This window comes from Dermacentor variabilis, chromosome 8, assembly GCF_050947875.1.
Source record: "Dermacentor variabilis isolate Ectoservices chromosome 8, ASM5094787v1, whole genome shotgun sequence".
NCBI lineage: Eukaryota > Metazoa > Arthropoda > Arachnida > Ixodida > Ixodidae > Dermacentor > Dermacentor variabilis.
The window spans coordinates 147,661,182-147,680,558 of NC_134575.1; the positions used below are offsets into that span (position 1 = coordinate 147,661,182).

The window sequence follows — 19,377 nt, forward strand, 5'->3', positions numbered from 1 at the left end:
TTAGTTCCCCTTGGCAGGCTCCTTGAAATCGAAACTGGCTGGACAAAGAGCGCCTTTGTCGCCGGCGTAGCTTAATGTCTTCCTCAATGCATGCAGAAGCATCCAGAATACTGAGAGGTAACCGGTTTTTGAACTTTTGTTTCGAGCCTATCGGTACGTCGATGTACGAATCCTACTGGACCTTACCAAAATTTATATTACGTGGCATCACAAGCTACCACAACAATACAGAGCCTGCGAAAGGCGACCTCGCGTAAGTTTACACTATTACATTACGGCAAGATATGCAACAAAATTCAGTGTAAGCGCGCCCACATGCCGATTGGCAGAGGTCACGCGACCAACTACAATGATGATGATGATGATGATAATTATCGGCACCAAAAACCTTTGAAACAGGGCGGAGACAAATAGTCTTCTAGTCTGCTTGATTTATTCAGGCTTTACATCCATATATAGCGACCGAGACGCGACTCATACAGACTAATGGTCACATCAGCAAGCGCGACCTGACCGTCGTCAGAACAAAATGATGATGATGATGATGTCCTTGATGAGTTTGGCGCTTACCCACTCGCGGGGATTGGCCAAGAGTCGGGCAGACTTTCATTTGTCGATTGATGCCGTTCACTTCTTCTCGCGCCATCGTTGCCGCGTAAGGTAACCTTCAGCGCATTGGTTAAGCAGCACAGCTTTGCCACTGCATTCGCGCGGCTAAAACAACGAGCACTTAGGGAATGAGCCAAACCAGTGGTGAATCGCCACCATTTGCGACTACTCGCTTCGTGACTTGATGGATTTGTAGCCTTCGAGATTAGAGCGATGTGTCGTCACGGAGGGAATCTCGGAGGCTGTGCTTCAACATTGCCATCGATACTAAATCATTGTTTCAACGCAGACAATTGCCATTTGCGCAGCAACATAATTTATTTTATTACACTTGGTGTATAACTGACAGCTTTGCAAAAAAATTATAGGAGTTCTTCCCGAACGAAATATTTTTGAAAGTTTTTTTACTATACCTAGCGAAATGTACAAAAGTTAACAAGCAACATTGAATTTTTTTTTTGTTGCGTGTTTGGTTGTGTGGCATTCGTTTTCGTCGCCATTTTGCTTTTTTTCGTGGTCTCCGTGTGCGCGTTGTGCGTCGTGAGCTGTAAGCATGCGTGTGCGTTGTGATCTGCTGTTGCGCTACAAGAGACATTTTTGCCAAGAGCGTCGGAGACGAAATGCTGAATGTACCCGTCCGTCGACTGGCTGACGCGGAGATATGCCACCGACTGGGCTGCGTGGAAACGTGCATGAAGAATGGAACGCCGGCTGACCCGACGGTAAGCACGTTTCTTGTGTGTATAACTGATCGGCAACGTTCTGACTGGTGTCGTAGAAGTCGCGGGGTGCTTTTTTTGTTGCTGGTTGTACGTCGGGCAGATTTGCGTCTGTGGCGCTCGTGCCGTGTCAGTCAACCACTCCGAGCTGTATGTCTGATTCACGCGTGGTGCACGGCGTCGGTGTTTCAAAACATTTCGTGCCGGGCCGGTCCCGGGTGCATGTGTAGCGTGTTGCATGCTCATTCGGTCTATCGAGTGCCAAGGTGGGGTCATGTCGTCTGTTTAAGCTGTGTATTTAGCAGCCTGGCCTATTCGTCTGTACTACACGGTAGCCAAGTTTATCGCGAACTGAAATGCACGAAACCTTTTAAAACAAGGGCCCCTGTTCCTGTGCTGTCATGCTCGTCCCCACCCGTTGCGGTAGCTTAGTGTTGCACCACTGACCTTGAGGCCGCAGGTGCAACTCCGGCTGCGGCAGCCGGATTTCGATGGGGCGAAATGCAAAAAACGCTCGTGCTTGGATATGGGTGCTTGTTAAAGATCGGGGTCGTGGTCAAATTTAATTCAGTTATACACTGCGGCGTGCCTTGTAATGAGCTCGTGGCTTTGGATAGTAAAATCACAGAATTTGAATATTTAACTTGTTTGAGCCTGTTTTAAGTATTACCGTTGCAGCAGGACCCATGTACAGCCGTTTATATGAAAATCGAATTGGCGGACCGTCTTTTCCTTGTATTGTCATCAAATAATCATGCAGAAATGTCGTGGCCGATATCGTGTCATGTCTAATAAACGCGGTTCGTCCTATAAAACAGGCTGGTTGATCGTTCGCGAATCGAATGCTACCGTGTTGTAAAAAAGTAGAAAAGAAATGCCTAAAGCGCATGTGATTGACACCACCAGTTTCTCTCCCAGCCCTGGGTATCTTTGTCATGTTGCAAAATTATTTCTATGAAATTATTTGTGTGCTCTGGATATTGTAAAGAACAAGATTTTACTCAAAGCTGTAGTGTATTACAGAAAAAGACTTGTTAATCCGGCGTTACTATAAATATATGCCTTCTGGCAAAAAAGAAAGAAAAAAGGTTGTGAAAGCATGTAAGCCTCTGAATACGAGAAAAAAGATGCAACCTTTAGACCAAATCTGGGTTATTTCTCCCTTCAGAGGACTGACCCAAATTCCTACTTTTGTGTTCACACAGAAAAGTGCCTTGACATAAAGATGTCGTAATATCAGACACTTTCTTTTGAAATTTTCTCTTAAACGCCCTGTGGAAAACTTGGTAAAAGAATTTGCTTCTTGCTATTTCAGTATACCTAACACATATGCAGTGAACAATAAAAATATTCAACTAATTCATTCAGTCACATAAATAAAATACATTGCTAACACAGTAGCTGGTAGCAACAAACACTTGGTTACATAGGCGTCAAGCACTTATATACATGTTTTATTATTGATGGCATTTCACTGTGTAGCTGATATGTAATACTACATTTATAAAATACTTTAAATAGTGGCATCCACAGCATCTGGAGAAGAGTGCAGGGCTCATTGTGTCTGATACTGGTGCAAACTTGCGTGGCACATCAACAGCAGGCAACAATTTTACACCATCTGGTTAATGCTTTCTGTGAATATAAAAAAGGATCTTTAAGGCCCTTCCCTGCATGTGCGAATCTACTTTGCCACACCGAATAAACAGTGCTAACATAACAAGAACCAGTTGAACATGCCCTTCCACATCAAACGCTCCTGTGTACGCGCCCTGTAATATTTATGGAAGTATAGACCGTGTTGTGGTCGCACCGCTGGTGCGACTTGTTGGGAACTCGGCGCTGACGCCCGTTGTTGCACCTGGGTCGCAAGCCCCAAGGGTAGCGTTGGCCTGGCGGCCTGGGGTACAACTGGAAGCATCCGAAGGTCCCGGCAAAGCATGAGTCGACTGGTAACAAGAAAACAACTTGTTTATTCTAACATCGCAAAGAGTTGGCGGTCAGGTTGACCGAAGTAGAGAGACGGGAGTGCACTTTACTCAACAGAAGAAATCGGAGCCCTCCTTTTGCGTCCGGGGGCAGCTGCTTTTATACTCTCGCAGTTGAGGGCAAGAAGGAACCCCTCAATAGACGAGCACGTGACTGTACCGCTCGGGCACAATGGGATAAGGTGACGCATACTGTCGTGTCGCCGCCGGTCGGGCACAATGGGGAGGAGCAGGTGGCTCACACTGTCGTGTCGCCTCCGGTCGGGCACAATGGGGAGGAGAAGGTGACGCATACTGTCGTATCGCCGCCGGTCGGGCACAATGGGGAGAAGGTGACCCCTACTGTCGTATCGCCGCCGGTCGGGCACAATGGGGAGGAGAAGGTGACTCCTACTGTCGTGTCGCCGCCGGTCGGGCACCATATGCACATACACTCACACACGCACATGAAGACACGTGGCATCGGAACATGCCTGGACGCGCTTGGCGGGGAGGCGTAGCGGCGACGCCGAACGGGCCAAAATGTCTGCCGCTTTGTTGCAGTCGCGCCGGCTAAACCGCGCGTCGTAGGCGAAACGTAACAGACCGCCCCGCCGGGGGAAGGAGATCCCGATGGACAGGGGACTGCATCCGCTGTCCGGAGGGATGTCGCTCGATGATGCTCATAACCGAAGTCGGGCGTCCCTCGACGTTTCTTGAGCGCAGCGCACAGAGAAGGCCTCGTTCTCTCGTTCAGGTTCGCACGGGACACTGCAAAGTGACTTCGGGAGAGTTCACATTTTTGTTCTCGTTCCCGGCAAGCGTTAGAACTACGCTGAAACTCAACCGCTCAGTCAGCCAGCACGGCACAACCCTCACTAAGCCCTGCCAGGCTCTTTCCCCTTTTATACCACTGCCTAGTTCCTTACAGTAGTCTAGCATCACTCAGAACGCGTCCACAAATTGGAAAATTGCACTAGAAAGCATATCATCACTTTGAAACACTAAACAAAAGCAATATGTTAAAAAAATCCTGCCTCAGGAAGAAAAACATCAGTAACAAACAATTTTGAGGCTGATTCCTACGTTAGGGGCTTCGACTTAAGCCATCGGCGTTACCGTTGAGACTCCCCTTTTTGTAACGCACCTCAAAGGAATATTGTTGCAAAGCGAGGCTCCAGCGCAGGAGGCGGCCATTTTTGGGAGAGATGGTCTGCAGCCATTGGAGAGGGCAGTGATCCGTCTCAATGATAAACCTCGAGCCGGCTAGATAGCATGACAATTTCTGAACGGCCCACACGAGACATGCACACTCTTTCTCGGTGGCGCTATACGCCTGCTCACGACTGGTCAGCTTACGACTAGCATACAGGACGGGGTGTTCTACTTCTCCATTTTCCCGTTGGCACAGTACAACGCCCATGCCTCGCTCACTAGCATCGCACTGAACAACGAACCCTTTTGTATAGTCTGGCGATCGTAGCACAGGCTGGCTTGTTAGGGCACTCTTTAGGGCGCTAAAAGCTCTTTCCTTTGTCTCGTCCCTGACGACTGTTTGAGGCTCTGTTTTTCTTAGAGCATCCGTCAGGGGAGCCGCGATATCAGAGTACCTGGGGATGTACCTCTGATAGTAGCCGGCGACACCTAAGAACGACCGAATATCGGTCTTCGTGCGCGGTTGCGGGAAGTCTCGCACAGCGGCCACCTTTATTTCAGAGGGGCGGCGACGACCCTGACCAATCACGTGACCGAGGCAGACAACCTCGGCCTGTGCTAACTGGCACTTAGGAGCCTTGACTGTCAAGCCCGCTTCGCGCAGGCGGGTTAGCACTGCCCGCAAGTGTGCCATATGCTCAGACCAGGATGCGGAGAATATCGCTACGTCGTCTAGATACGGTAAAGCGAATTCTTGCTGTCCCGCAACACTTTATCCATGAGGCTGGAAAAACAGTATGGCGCGTTCTTCAAACCAAAACTCAACACTTTAGGACGGAATGTTCCCATTGGTGAAATGAACGCCGCATACCTACTAGCCTCTTCTGTAAGTGGAACCTGCCAATAACCCCTGACAAGATCTAGGGTGGAAATAAACTGAGCGCTACTAACTTTCTCAAGGCGCTCCTCGATGTTAGGGATCGGATAAATTTGATCCTTAGTGATGGAATTAAGCCTGCGGTAGTCGACGCAAGGACGAGGTTCCTTGCCCGGTACCTCAACTAAAATCAAAGGGGAGGTATAATCACTCTCACCCGCCTCAATAACACCGAGCTGTAGCATTTTCTTTACCTCAGCCTCCATAATATCGTTCTGGCGGGGTGACACCCGATACGCCTTGGATCGTACTGGCTCTGGGGAGGTAAGTTCTATATCATGAGTAAGTACAGAAGTCCTACCAGGCCTCTCAGAGAACAGACCTTGAAACTCTTGTAAGAGCTGGTGCAGTTCGGTTTTCTGCTCAGGCGACAGCGGTGCTTTACTGATAAGGTCACTAATGACTTGACCGGTGTCTTCCCTGTTCGTCACTGAGCCTAGTCCCGGAAGCTCGACCGGAAGCTCTTCAGGAACGTTTACCATCATGCACACCACTGCTTCCCGTTGTTTATAGGGTTTGAGCAGATTACAGTGGTAAACTTGCTGTGCTTTCCGCTTTCCTGGCAGACTCACCACGTAGTTAACGTCCGACAGTTTCTGAACAATTCGTGCTGGGCCCTCCCACTGCACGTCTAGTTTGTTGTTTAGCGATGTGCGCAATATCATGACCTCATCGCCCACCTCAAAACGACGGGCCCTGGCGGTCCGATCATAATAAACCTTGGCCCTCTGCTGGGCCTTTGTCATTGCTTCACCTGACAACTCCTGTGCCCTTCTTAAGCGTTCGAGGAGCTTAAGCACGTACTCCACCACGACTGGGTCGTCGCCCCTGCCTTCCCATGATTCTCGAAGCATGCGAAGCGGAGATCGTAGCGAGCGACCGTACACCAGTTCAGCTGGCGAAAACCCCGTAGCCGCATGCGGCGCGGTCCGTAATGCAAACATCACCCCAGGCAGACACAGCTCCCAGTCAGTTTGATGTTCAAAACACGATGCTCTCAACATGCGCTTCATGACGGAGTGGAGCTTCTCAACGGAATTCGACTGTGGGTGGTACACTGAGCTGTGTATCAGCTTTACCCCACACCTTTCGAGAAAAGTTGTCGTCAAAGCGCTAGTAAACGCTGTGCCCTGATCTGATTGGATTTCCGCAGGAAAACCAACTCGCGCAAATATGGACAGTAGTGCATTGACTATCTCAACTGAGCTGAGTTCTTTAAGCGGCACTGCTTCAGGGAACTTTGTCGCTGGGCAGATCACAGTCAAAATGTGTCTGTACCCCGTGGCTGTTACCGGCAGAGGTCCCACTGTATCAATAACGAGCCGTCTAAAAGGCTCCGTAATGATAGGTACCAATCTCAACGGCGCCCTCGATTTGTCCCCTGGTTTGCCCACCCGCTGACAGGTGTCACATGTCCTCACGAAATGGTCTGCGTCCCGAAAACACCCTGGCCAATAGTACTCTTGCAAGAGACGGTCCTTAGTTTTCTTAACTCCTAGGTGTCCGGACCACGAACCCCCATGCGACAAGCGCGTCAGATCCTGACGATAGCATTGAGGAACGATCAGCTGATCGAACTCCACTCCTCTGCGGTCTAGATACTTCCGGTACAGGACTCCACCTCTTTCCACAAAACGCGCATTTTTCCTGGCGATACCTTCCTTGACATTGCAGCGTATGTTTTCTAGGCTTCCATCCTTCTTTTGCTCGGCTATCAAAGCCGACCGGCTGACTTTTAGCAACCTATCAAGTCCGTCTGACGTAGGCGCGATGAGCAAATTTGCAGATAGCTCTTCTAACTTTCCCTTATCGGGCATTTCCTCTCCAGTATCTGGCGCCTTCAACGCTACAGGCTCAATTTTATTCAGTTCGGGCGTGCTCTGAATATCAGCTTGCTGCGCCTCTGACCCTTTTTCATTGTTTGATAACGTCGGCCCCGCAACTACCGCCTTTGCAGCGAGCTCCCGAACCTTCGATCTGGTTAAGGCCTGAACGCTAGCCTCACCAAACAAAAGCCCCTTCTCGCGCAGGAGGAGATCGGACCTGTTTGAAAATAGGTACGGGTACTGGGGGGGGGCAGCATAGATGACACTGCGGCCTCCGTCTCAAGCGCTCCGAAAGGTCCTTCGATAAGCACCTTTGCTACCGGCAGACACACGCTATGAGCTTCCACGGCTTGCTTGATCCATGCGCACTCGCCCGTGAACATATGGGGTTCTACGTAAGAGGGGTGAACTACATCCATCGTAGCTGCGGAATCGCGAAGCACTCGGCACTCTTTCCCGTTCACGAGGAGGTCTCGCATGTAAGGCTCGAGAAGCTTCATGTTCTCGTCAGTGCTGCATAATGAAAAAAACACAACTTTTGGTGTTGTTTCCGGACACTGCGCCGAAAAGTGACCCGGCTTCTGGCACGTATAACAAACGCGCGCTTGCCTCATCTCGAACCGCTTTCTGCGTTCGGCTTCGGCTGCCGCTGTCTCCTTACGTTCTGCCGGACTGCTTTCACTCGCATCCGCACTACGTGTGTTCCCCTTTAATCTCATGGGTGTGAACTTCGGCCTCTCAAACTTCGAGCCAAATTCACCCTTTTGACCGTCCTTAGCTCCGCGAGCCCGACGCGTCACAAACTCCTCGGCTAGCTCAGCGGCTTTAGCCACCGTACAAACGTCTGGCCTATCCAAGACCCAGTACCGCACGTTCTCCGGTAACCGACTATAAAACTGTTCTAGCCCGAAACACTGCAGAACTTTCTCGTGGTCACCAAACGCTTTCTCTTCTTTGAGCCACTCCTGCATGTTTGACATAAGCCTGTACGCAAAGTCCGTATATGACTCACTTCTGCCTTTCTCATTTTCCCGAAACTTCCGACGGAAAGCCTCTGCTGACAGCCTGTACTTTTTTAGCAGACTCGATTTCACTTTGTCGAAATCCTCTGCCTCCTCTCTATCCAAGCGAGCGACTACGTCGGCCGCCTCGCCGGGTAACAAAGTGAGCAAGCGCTGTGGCCACGTTTCCCGAGAGAACCCCGCACGTTCGCTCAAAGTTAACCAGGAACAAACCAATGTCCTCTCCAAGCTTAAACGGCCGCATCAGGTCAGTCATTTTGAACAATACGCGTTCTCCTGCACCGTGTGCCTGACTTCCATTACGAGCGCGTTCGATCTCTATCTCGAGACGCTTCATTTCCAAAGCGTGTTGACGGTCACGCTCTTGTTGCTCTCGCTCTTTCTGTTCTTTACGTTCACGCTCTTCTCTTTCTTTCTGTTCTTTTCGTTCACGCTCATCTTTTTCTTTTTGCTCTTTAAGTTCGCGCTCCTGTCTTTTTGCAGTCTCCCTCTCCTCAATGGTCTCAAGGCATTCCGACAGCTCGTCATCCTCAGCTTCTAACTCCAGAATAGCCTTTAGCAGTTCAGGTTTTCTGAGTTTGTCTGAGACATCCAGACCCAACTCTCTTGCAAGCTCCAACAATTTCGGTTTGCGCAACGACTTCAAATCCATGGCTGCTCTGAATGCTGCTTTCTCTACTGCTTACTATTGTCTTGCCGCAAACTAACCCGGCAGCAACGACAACCACAATTACCAGCTCTGTTTCTGACACTAACAAAAGCCTGGCAAAGCTCAGAAGAAGAAAGTCCCGCACTCACCAAACCTCGCAGCCAAGAGTTCGCGCAGTCGTTCCGCTGCAGGCAACCAGTCATCACACAGGGCTCGTTGCACTGCTCCCGGATGGTCGTTGAGCTGCTCAGCATACAGTCAACTGCATCTCTTCGCTGCTGGCCTCCGTTGTCGCGATCTCACCGCTGGCAGACAGTTGTTGTGGTCGCACCGCTGGTGCGACTTGTTGGGAACTCGGCGCTGACGCCCGTTGTTGCACCTGGGTCGCAAGCCCCAAGGGTAGCGTTGGCCTTGCGGCCTGGGGTACAACTGGAAGCATCCGAAGGTCCCGGCAAAGCATGAGTCGACTGGTAACAACAAAACAACTTGTTTATTCTAACATCGCAAAGTGTTGGCGGTCAGGTTGACCGAAGTAGAGAGACGGGAGTGCACTTTACTCAACAGAAGAAATCGGAGCCCTCCTTTTGCGTCCGGGGGCAGCTGCTTTTATACTCTCGCAGTTGAGGGCAAGAAGGAACCCCTCAATAGACGAGCACGTGACTGTACCGCTCGGGCACAATGGGATAAGGTGACGCATACTGTCGTGTCGCCGCCGGTCGGGCACAATGGGGAGGAGCAGGTGGCTCACACTGTCGTGTCGCCTCCGGTCGGGCACAATGGGGAGGAGAAGGTGACGCATACTGTCGTATCGCCGCCGGTCGGGCACAATGGGGAGGACAAGGTGACCCCTACTGTCGTATCGCCGCCGGTCGGGCACAATGGGGAGGAGAAGGTGACTCCTACTGTCGTGTCGCCGCCGGTCGGGCACCATATGCACATACACTCACACACGCACATGAAGACACGTGGCATCGGAACATGCCTGGACGCGCTTGGCGGGGAGGTGTAGCGGCGACGCCGAACGGGCCAAAATGTCTGCCGCTTTGTTGCAGTCGCGCCGGCTAAACCGCGCGTCGTAGGCGAAACGTAACAACCGTTTCATCGGGCGAGGAGGATAGGGCGCGCGGAGAGCCTTTCCTCCTCTCTGGCTTGGGCGATCCGGCGCGGCGCTGCTTGAAAGTATTGCTGTCGCGTGCTGCGGAACGAATTCGAGATGTTTTAGATGGTACTTTGTGAAATTTACGCCGTGTCCGTTCATATAAGGTCGTCAGGGAAGCCTTTCGGTGCATCGGTGACTACAGTAGGCGGAAATATCTTTTGGGGGCGCAAAAATGTGACGCGTTTTATCAGCCGCGGTGTACGCACATTATCAGTCGCGGTGTGTGTATGTGTTGTGAACCATTTTCCTTATATCGGTTTTAATTCAACAAAGAAAAGCGGTGTCTCTGTATTAGCAGCATGAAATGGTAAATCTGCTCAATATCTGATCGCTTGGCGTAGGGAGTAAAACATAAAGCATAAGAGCGCATGCTCGTGCACGGCCAACCTAAGGCAACCACGAAACATGTAAGCGGCAGGCGCAATCAAATATTTGTGATGCACCGGCATCGTTCTCGCGCATTTCAAGTCTAGTAGGCTTCAAATTACCATATGTCTACGCTAGCCTTCCTGCATGAGGCCGATGGCGCTGCTCAAAACAGCGATCACTGCGGTTGGTGAACCAGCACGGTACATATGTAAGCTGTGCGCTTCGCCATTGCCTTTTTGGCCTGCATACAGCCATAATATATGAGGGATCGCATAAAAAGAATGCGATGCCTATTTTTGAGGACAAAATTTCCGTAATGCGTGTGAGTGCGTCGTAGAGAACGGAACGAACACAGCCGAAAAAGAAATTCGGTTATCATCCTCTTTCTCGAAAAAGCAAGAGAAAACGGGCTAACGCCGCAATAAGGCCTCGCATAGTCACGCCGCACAACGTTTATAAATATATAACCGCTGATGCGGTATGCTTGGACCATGCGGTGTATAGAACAAATATATATGTAATCCAGCACCTACCACTGTTTAGGACGCTCGCGCAGTTCGTAAACAGTCCCTTTGCTGAACAAGCGTAATTCAGACTGTAAGGTATGCTGCTATCACTTGCCAAAACTATTTTATTCAGGGGCGGAAACCTCATCCATCGAACCAAGTAGTCACGCAATGTAACCTGCAGCGAACAGTTTGAACGCTTGTCAAAGTATAACATCACAGCTCCTATCGTAGCAGAACGGTACCCACGCTCACGCTGTTACGATCGTCGCATATGTTTCATGGCTCCTAAATCGCAGCTTAGAAATAGAGGATAATACTGCGATGAGGTCACATTAGTGACTGGAACATTCAGAAATACACAATTCATCTCCGAGGCTGATTGTAGACTCGAATATGCGCGCACACATCGCGCTACGTGTTCCGTCCACCTCAACGCCAGCACAAATTCCGGTCATGACGCCTTAAACCACTTCAGCACGTCTCACAGAACCGTTTACCACGTCGAAGACGCACGTCATACTAAGCAGACCGCACGACCGCGAAAACAAACGCCAGAAACTGCCGCCAAGCGTATACCTGCCATGCAAAAGACCGCTTTCACCCAAGCCAGTATGGCGCTGCTCATAGGCGGCGCCTACGAAAAAACGGTCTTTAGGTGTCGAGGCCCTCTAGCCGGTTTATGTATGGAACTCCATGACTCGCGACAAAAAAGCACACTGCAGCAGTGTATGGGTCTGGTAGTATTCCATCCGTACTAGAATTTATGAGGAATATTGAATACTGAAGCATCTTTAAAAAAACTAAAATGTATTGATCGTACGGATTTTTCCCTTTTGCTGCTTGAAAGAAATACCCATTAATTTTTTGTATTAATTTTGTGGATAAACATGCCTATTCTTAAATTCAAAAATCTGTGCAGCATGTGTGAAGACCTGCAACACTTTAATGGAAGGCTTCTCCGCTTCACTCGACTATCACGAAGTGTCATGCATTCGACTCATGTTAAATGCCAGGCTCGCCAAATCACGCATCAGTGACTGATGCACAAAAAGAACCGAAGAGTCGCAAAATTCATTATTAAGTGTGAGATATTTCGCTGCATAAGGAAGTAGCATTTGGTGCTTTATCGCTGAAATGGTTGAAGTACATATTACTTTTATTCAGTGGTTGTATTGCTTTCTCATTGTGCAGAAGCTGGCAAGAGAGTGAAGAGGCTACGAAAAATCCTCAACAACATTGAGAGCAAGCCAGAAGAACCAGTAATTGCTTGCACACAGGTACGCTTATTGTGTGCTGCCAGTTGTTCTCCCTCCTTTTTTTGTTCTTTCTTTTATGGCAATATAGGGCATTTGAAATGATTCCGTGAACAAAGCAAGATTAAATCAGTGTTTCCCAACTTCTGGCCCCTGGAATCACTTGACATAGCGAAAGGGATCTGTATGGATCACTTAAAGATTTGCAGTTGATCTTGCGATGTGTGACTATGACTAAAATTGATATCTGGCCAGCATGGTGGCAGGTAGCAAGCCGTTGCAGGAAAGTTGCTGGTGCTGTATGCTATTTAGCAATCATTAACAATGATCGTGTACGAGGTCACGCGCACTGACGACAGCTTGTGTATCTGTGGGCAACCAGCCGGCAACTACTAAGTCCACCTCTGAACAACTTATACTTGTTCGCACACGTGCACATGTGCTGCAGTGTCAGTAACTGCAAGTAACTGTCAAAGAAATGCCTCTGCAATGCAAACCATGCAACGGTGCTGCAAGACATTTGTTTTTCTTCTGCTGTCATTTATGGCTTGTCCATTTGATGATAAATTGTTCACCTTTATGCTCTGTGTGATCAAAAGTGAGCTTTTAAAGTGTCGCTTAATTTTCTGTGTACAGGTTGACATTGGTGGCGGGACGCTGATTGATAAGAACATCCTCGATCAGCTGAGCCAGTCCTGTGACAGTACCAGTGGCCGTGGAAAATTCGTCAGGGCACTTTTGCACCACGTCTTTACTGATGGTGGGCTCCACGGCAAGCCGCTGTTTGGGGGCAAGAGCTGCCTACGTGGCGAGACAGTTCAGGAGGAGGCCCTCAACACCGTATGCGTGGAGACCGATAGGTGTGTACGCTATTTTAATAGTCATGCAGTCTTAAATAATGAAATCAGAATATGCATATAGGTTGAAGAAAGGCTATTTATACAAACTGTACTGTTAGCATCTGGATGAAGTATAGTAAGTGTTCCTAATATTTGGTGTAGAAAAACAAATAGTTCTCTTCTTTCATTATTTACATTATGGCCACAAAGTTATGCACAAATTTTAGAGGCCTGATAAAAGAAATGATTGGTTGAGGTATAGGTTGATCACAGCTGCTTAAAAGATACTGATGAGCTAGTTGGTGAGCCATGATATTGAAGCAGCACACTTACATCTGACACATACGCGTACACATAGAAAGGACATACACAGGCGCTGGACTGCACATTCTGCATTATTGCTTAAAGACGACCCGTCTTTTGTAGTGCCACTTGAGAAGCACACGTGCCCTGATGGCAGTGAGGTGTGACAAGAGCGAGAGTAAAACAAAAAACGCAAATATAGGTGACATTTTTAGATTCCCACTCTGAATAATCAAAGTCTAAATAGCGGCACGCGTTTTCAGAGAATGATACCAAGGGGCAACCGATAGACCTATCTTTCCATTTGTCAGTTTCTGTTGCTTTGTTTGTTGTGTTCCCTGCGCAAAACTTCCGTATCTTTCAGGACGGGTTTACAGCCCCAATCCTTGCAATGAAAGGCTAAATGACTTGTATCTTTAGCCGTGCAGGGATAAATGTGCTCATTTAGCCTTGTATATTCAAGCACCTGCATGTCTGCCCAGTGTATGCCTTGTTACAGGACAGAAGGATCCTATAAACCACTCCGTCTGCACAAGTGACATAGGGCTTTCGATGGTTGATTGCACATGGACTTGTTCTTTTTCTTTGTGCCATTCACCTTTTTGCACACGCTCGACAACTGCACAGGTGTGGAAAACACTACATCAACGCCTTTGACCTATCTTTTGCAGATTGTGGGAAATTGTGTGTACATAAGGTCTGACTGCGTGGTCTTGACAGTCCTTGTGACTGCGAGTGGATCCGCTCACTTTTTTGTGTTTAGTAACCTGAAACGTATCAAGAGCTTCGATGGATACCTAGAGCTCCTGAGGCGGGTTACCTTGTTTGTGAAGCTGGTTTCACATTTGTGATGGCATGATTTTTGCAGTGCGTTAAGAAAGCAAGAGCGGACAATCGCCCTCTTCACAAGCTTTGAATGTGCCGATTGGTAGGGAAGGACAGATTTGTTGCTCCTTGGTTCATAAGACCAACATACACACCAATGCAGTGTTTTGTATTGCCTCACGTCATTGTTACTAACACATAAGCCACCTATCAGCAGTTTTATTAGCTTTTTAGACCTTGGTGCATATGTATCCTCTGATCAAATCTGTTGGTCTTATGAGCCAAGGCGCGACAAAGCTGTCCTTCCCTACCACTCGGCCCATTCAAAGCTTGTGAAAAGGGTGACTGTCCGCTCTTGCTTTCTTAACACACTGCAAAAGATATGCCATCACAAATGTGAAACAAGCTTAACAAACCAGGTAACCTGCCTCAGGAGCTCTGGGTATTCATCGAAGCTCTTGATATCAGTTGCAGAATGCTTACTAAAGAAGACAGAAAAGGTGAGCGGATCCACGCACAGTCACAAGGCATTACAAGCTGGTCATGCCTTATGTACTCACAATTTCCCAAATCTGCTAACGATAGGTCACAGGGCTGGCATTGATGTGGTGTTTTGCGCGCCTCTGTGATTGTCGAGCCTGTGCAAAAAGGTGAATGGCGCGAAAAAAGGAACAAGTGCCTGTGCAATCAACCACTGAAAGCCCTGTGTGAATTGTTCAGAGAGAGTGGTTTATAAGCTCCCTCTGTCCTGTAACAAGGTATACATTGGGCAGACGGGCAGGTCCTTGAGTGCGTGGCTAACTGAGCACAATTATCACTACATGGCTAAAGATTCAGATCATTGAGCGTTTCATTGCAAGGATTGTGGCTGCAAACCCATACTGAAAGATACGGAAGTTGTGCGCAGGGAACACAAAAAGCAAACGGGAAATTCTTGAAGCAATATAAATTGACAAATGGAAAGATAGGTGTATCAGTTGCCCCTCAGTATCATTCTCTGAAGAAGCATGCTGCTATCTTGGACTTTGGTTATTCATAGAGTGGAAATCCAAAAATTTCATCTTTATTTGTGTTTTTTGTGCATTTTATCCTGGCTCTCGTCACACCTCACTGCCATCAGGGCATGTACGCTTCACAAGAGACACTATAAAAGATGGGTCTTTGAACAATAAAGCAGTAGTTGCAGTCCGGCGCCTGTGTATGCCCTTTCTAAGTGTACGTGTCAGATGTAAGTGTGCTGCTTCAAGATGATAGCTGACCAGATAGCACACATATATTCCTAGGTCGACTTCTGCATCAGCTATTTCTGATGGCACATTTTAATATATGCTCGGCGATTTGCTATGTGCTGGCTATCTTATAGCTTTGTTTCTTTACTAAGAAAAGCCTGCAGTATTTTTCAAGACTTCTTGGGTTAACTTGGCGCTTATTGTTATTATAAAGTGTCAAATATATATGTTGAATGAAAGGTTCACTCTAGCAGGAACTTAGTGAATGCACAGAGAGGAAGAGCCCCATCACATTTGTGTGACAGTCACGTTGAGCATCGAGCTGATTTAGTTCATTTGCTGCATGTCTGACCACCACTGCTGTGATGTGTAAGCAGCAGGCTGCACCTACTTTAAAGATGCTGAATGTTTTCTCTTAAACCAATTAAAGAGTGACCGAAAGTAGTATATTCCAGATGCAATGTTTTCACTTGCTATGTTCAAGCTTTGCATTACCATAGTGACCATCAAATAATTTAAAGCATAATGCTATTTGTAATAACATTTAATCAAGGATAAATCAAAAATATTACAGGATTTTTTGGGCAGATAATTCGAGCATGAAGCTAGTTTAATCTGCAAAGAAGCTCACTTGTATACTTTTTGTCTAGCAGCTTGTACAAAGCTCTTGCCACATTTACCATGACTCCTTATACTGTTATTATAGCTCCTTATACAGAACATCAGTAGTACATGGATTAAACATGAAAGCTTCTAGTAGATATTTATTTTTTAGTTTTGTGGTTTAAATAATCACTATTGCGTGCTAATTTAATTTGCTAAAGCTGCACATGGTTTCATTTACTCATGTTTTCAGGATACACGTGCTCAGTTTCCGGGAGCCAGTGTTCCGTACATCAAGAACCTATCCTTGCTTCTTTCGTGATAAATAAAATGAACTAAGACCATGCCTTTTCATATGCTTTCTTATTTGTTGCTGCTGGCTGCACCTCATATTCAGCCTCAGTAAGCATTATCTTACATGAAGTCATTGCATTGAGGACTAAATGCAATGACAACTTTATGAAGATACTGCGCAATACAATGAACCCAGTGGAAAAACAGTACAATGAAAATCCAATGAAGATCCCATGGAAAAACAACACAATAAAAATACCATGGAGACACCATGGAAATACAACACCATAATACTCCAATGGAAATACAATGGATTCACGGTGGCCACTTTTCCATGATCTCTCAACAAATCCTCCATCAAATGCCAATGGAATTTCCACAATTTTTCTGTTGATGGTACAATAAGATATCAATGGAAAATCAATGGATTTCCAACATTTTTTGTAAGGGGACAACGATAACTGATGTCTGCCATGGAATTCGAGCGTCGGTCATCAAAAAAACCACTGAAGATGTGATAAAGCGGACTCCGTACTGCGTAGCTGCAGAAGGATGCCTATTTGCACACGCCCACTGGGCAACATCTAATGTTCAACAGCGCTGACAAATTCATAGATAATAAGGACTCACTGAAACCTGATGTATATATTTCTTGTTTAAAAAAGGGCATACAATTGTGATAAGGATGCGCATGTCATCACTTCACATGTATCTCTAGCTAAAAAAAATCCTTTTGTTATAAATGAGCTTTCGATTGACGCAGGAGCCTTCTGAAGATTTTTTCTGGAATAGCTCAGGCAAATACAACACGTTTGGCCGTCAACTGATCACAAAATTTCTCAACAAAAATCCTGATTGGTTTGTTTTGTATAGAGACTGAGGTATAAAATGGCCGCTCGAATACTCTATTATCGGAATCACCATTCCCCACCGTTTACGATTACGTTCGATGAAACAGCTTCCCGCTGTTACGGTTCACTGTGTGCGGCGATGAAAGAAACGGATGCCAAGCGCTTGAGACACGACGTGCCTAATCATCACGCTCGTCAACATGAAAAGATTTGTCCGTCGGCTTTGTGCGACGGGATTATGCCCCATTGCGAATCCTACTCTCCACTGTCCTCCGTTCAACCTCTACGCCAGTGAGTGGTTTTTCTCCGAAGTCCTGTGTGTGGGTGGGTCAGTTTGTCCACCCGACGTTACCTGCGCTACCCACCTCTACACCAGTGAGCGGTCATTCTCTGTAGTTCTCTGTGTGGGCTGACCGGTTTACCGCCTCTACCGGGGAGCAAGAGAGAGCCCGGATGGTGTAGCGTACAAGAAGGCCAGCGTGACTGCACCACATCTTCTCTGCCTTTGCATGAACGAGCACGCCGAAATTTTCTGTACTTCTTTTTTTGTCTTGGGGAGCACCGCTCACCCGTAACGATGTATTAAACTTCCGGCATTTGTTTTTATATCATCACGTCTTCCCTGCCGGTCCCTCTCCGATGGTCAGTCTGGTTGGAGCTCCAAGCAGACGTTCTTCAAGGTCGCCGAAACCCCGTCCCCATACCAACTGGTACCAGCTCGTAACAACGCTTGCCATCCTTTTTGCGGGCGCTGCAAGATAATATTGTGCTATGCAGCAAAAAGGTTTCACTCTTTTTATGCCCCGCAGGGGCGTCTGCGTCAGCAGGCGTTTGGTGTGTTGCGACACCACGTACCCTAGCACACGAGGGTTGGACCCTCCCGCGTGTAGCCGTGCGCGGCTTAGCCGTGTCTGGGGAAAGGGGGATCCTGGGGGTTGAGCTGATGCTGGGTGTTTGGACCTTTAAGGCCCCCCGGCGGAGGCAACACACCCCTTTGGCCTCTGCTTCACATAGACGGCACCCCCAGACTGACCCACCCGGGGGAAACCGGTAGTTGCCTTTTCCTGTCTCTCTCTCCCTCCAGCCTTCGTCTTTCTCTTATTTTTTCATCTTTCCTTTCTTCTCCTAGCTTCCCTTTACTTCCAATTTTTCCCGGTAGCAAGGGTTAACCTTGTGTGAATAACCAACCTAGGTTATCTCATATTTGGTTATAGTGATAACGTACAGCTGGCGTTTGCAGGACCTGTTTTTACAGTCCCTGTAACCTCCCCTTGTAAGGCTCCACGGTGGGTGGCTGACGTTATTGCCAAAAATTACATTATTCTATGGCTAGTTCCTTCCCTCCCCTCCCAGATCGCCCTCAGAAAAGAGGGCGCACCGAAGATGTATTTCAGTTTCTTGGACGACAAAGATCCAACTTCCCACGATTTCACGTCATTCATTCGGAAAAGTCAGATAAACAAGTACGCACAATCTCCCCATCTCTAGTTTCTAAGTCTTTAACTGAGGCTCTTGGTCCAGGTTACAAGGCATCAAGGATGGCAAGTGGAAATCTCCTTTTGGAGCTCCGTGATCTAAAACAATATGAAAAGTTACCCAATCTAGTATCTTTTGGGGACTTTCAAGTGACAGTGACTCCGCACCGCACTATGAACACTACACGCGACGTTGTCTCAGATGATGACCTGCTTCAGCTGACAGAGGCAGAGCTCCTAGAGGGCTTCAATAAACAAAATGTTGTTAATGTGAAAAGAATAAAGATGAGGCGCGATGATAAAGAAATTGCGACCAAACACCTAATTGTCACCTTCAATTCAAGTGTCCTGCCTGAATCAATCGAGGCCGGGTACATAAAGCTCCGTGTCAGGCCTTACGTGCCCAATCCACTCAGGTGTTTCAAATGCCAACGTTTCGGCCACAGTTCGCAGAGCTGCCGAGGCCGTCAAACCTGTGCGAAGTGCAGTGCCCACGAACATACTTCTGAAACTTGTGAGAACACTCTCCATTGTGTAAACTGTGAAGGGGAGCACGCCGCATACTCGCGGTCGTGCCCATCCTGGAAGAAGGAGAAAGAAATAGTCACGATCAAAGTAAAGGAAAACATAACTTTCAAGGAGGCACGCAGGCGGGTATCTTACCTGCCAAAAAACACATTTGCCAAGTGGCGCGTCAGGGGGCAGCGCCACAACGGTCTGCGGCGGCTGTCCGACCCACACCCAGTGTGGCGGCAGTGACGCCATCCGCCCTCCCCCTCCCCCC

The 19,377-nt window shown here is 47.9% G+C and overlaps 1 long non-coding RNA gene across 1 annotated transcript; it reads left to right on the forward strand.

The window, feature by feature from the left end:
- Nucleotides 1–1,100: 1,100 nt before the first annotated feature.
- LOC142591643 (uncharacterized) lies at nt 1,101–16,319 on the forward strand. Its single transcript, XR_012830472.1, has 4 exons — nt 1,101–1,331; nt 12,113–12,198; nt 12,811–13,034; nt 16,227–16,319. It is a non-coding gene; the product is annotated as an uncharacterized LOC142591643 (long non-coding RNA).
- Nucleotides 16,320–19,377: the final 3,058 nt, after the last annotated feature.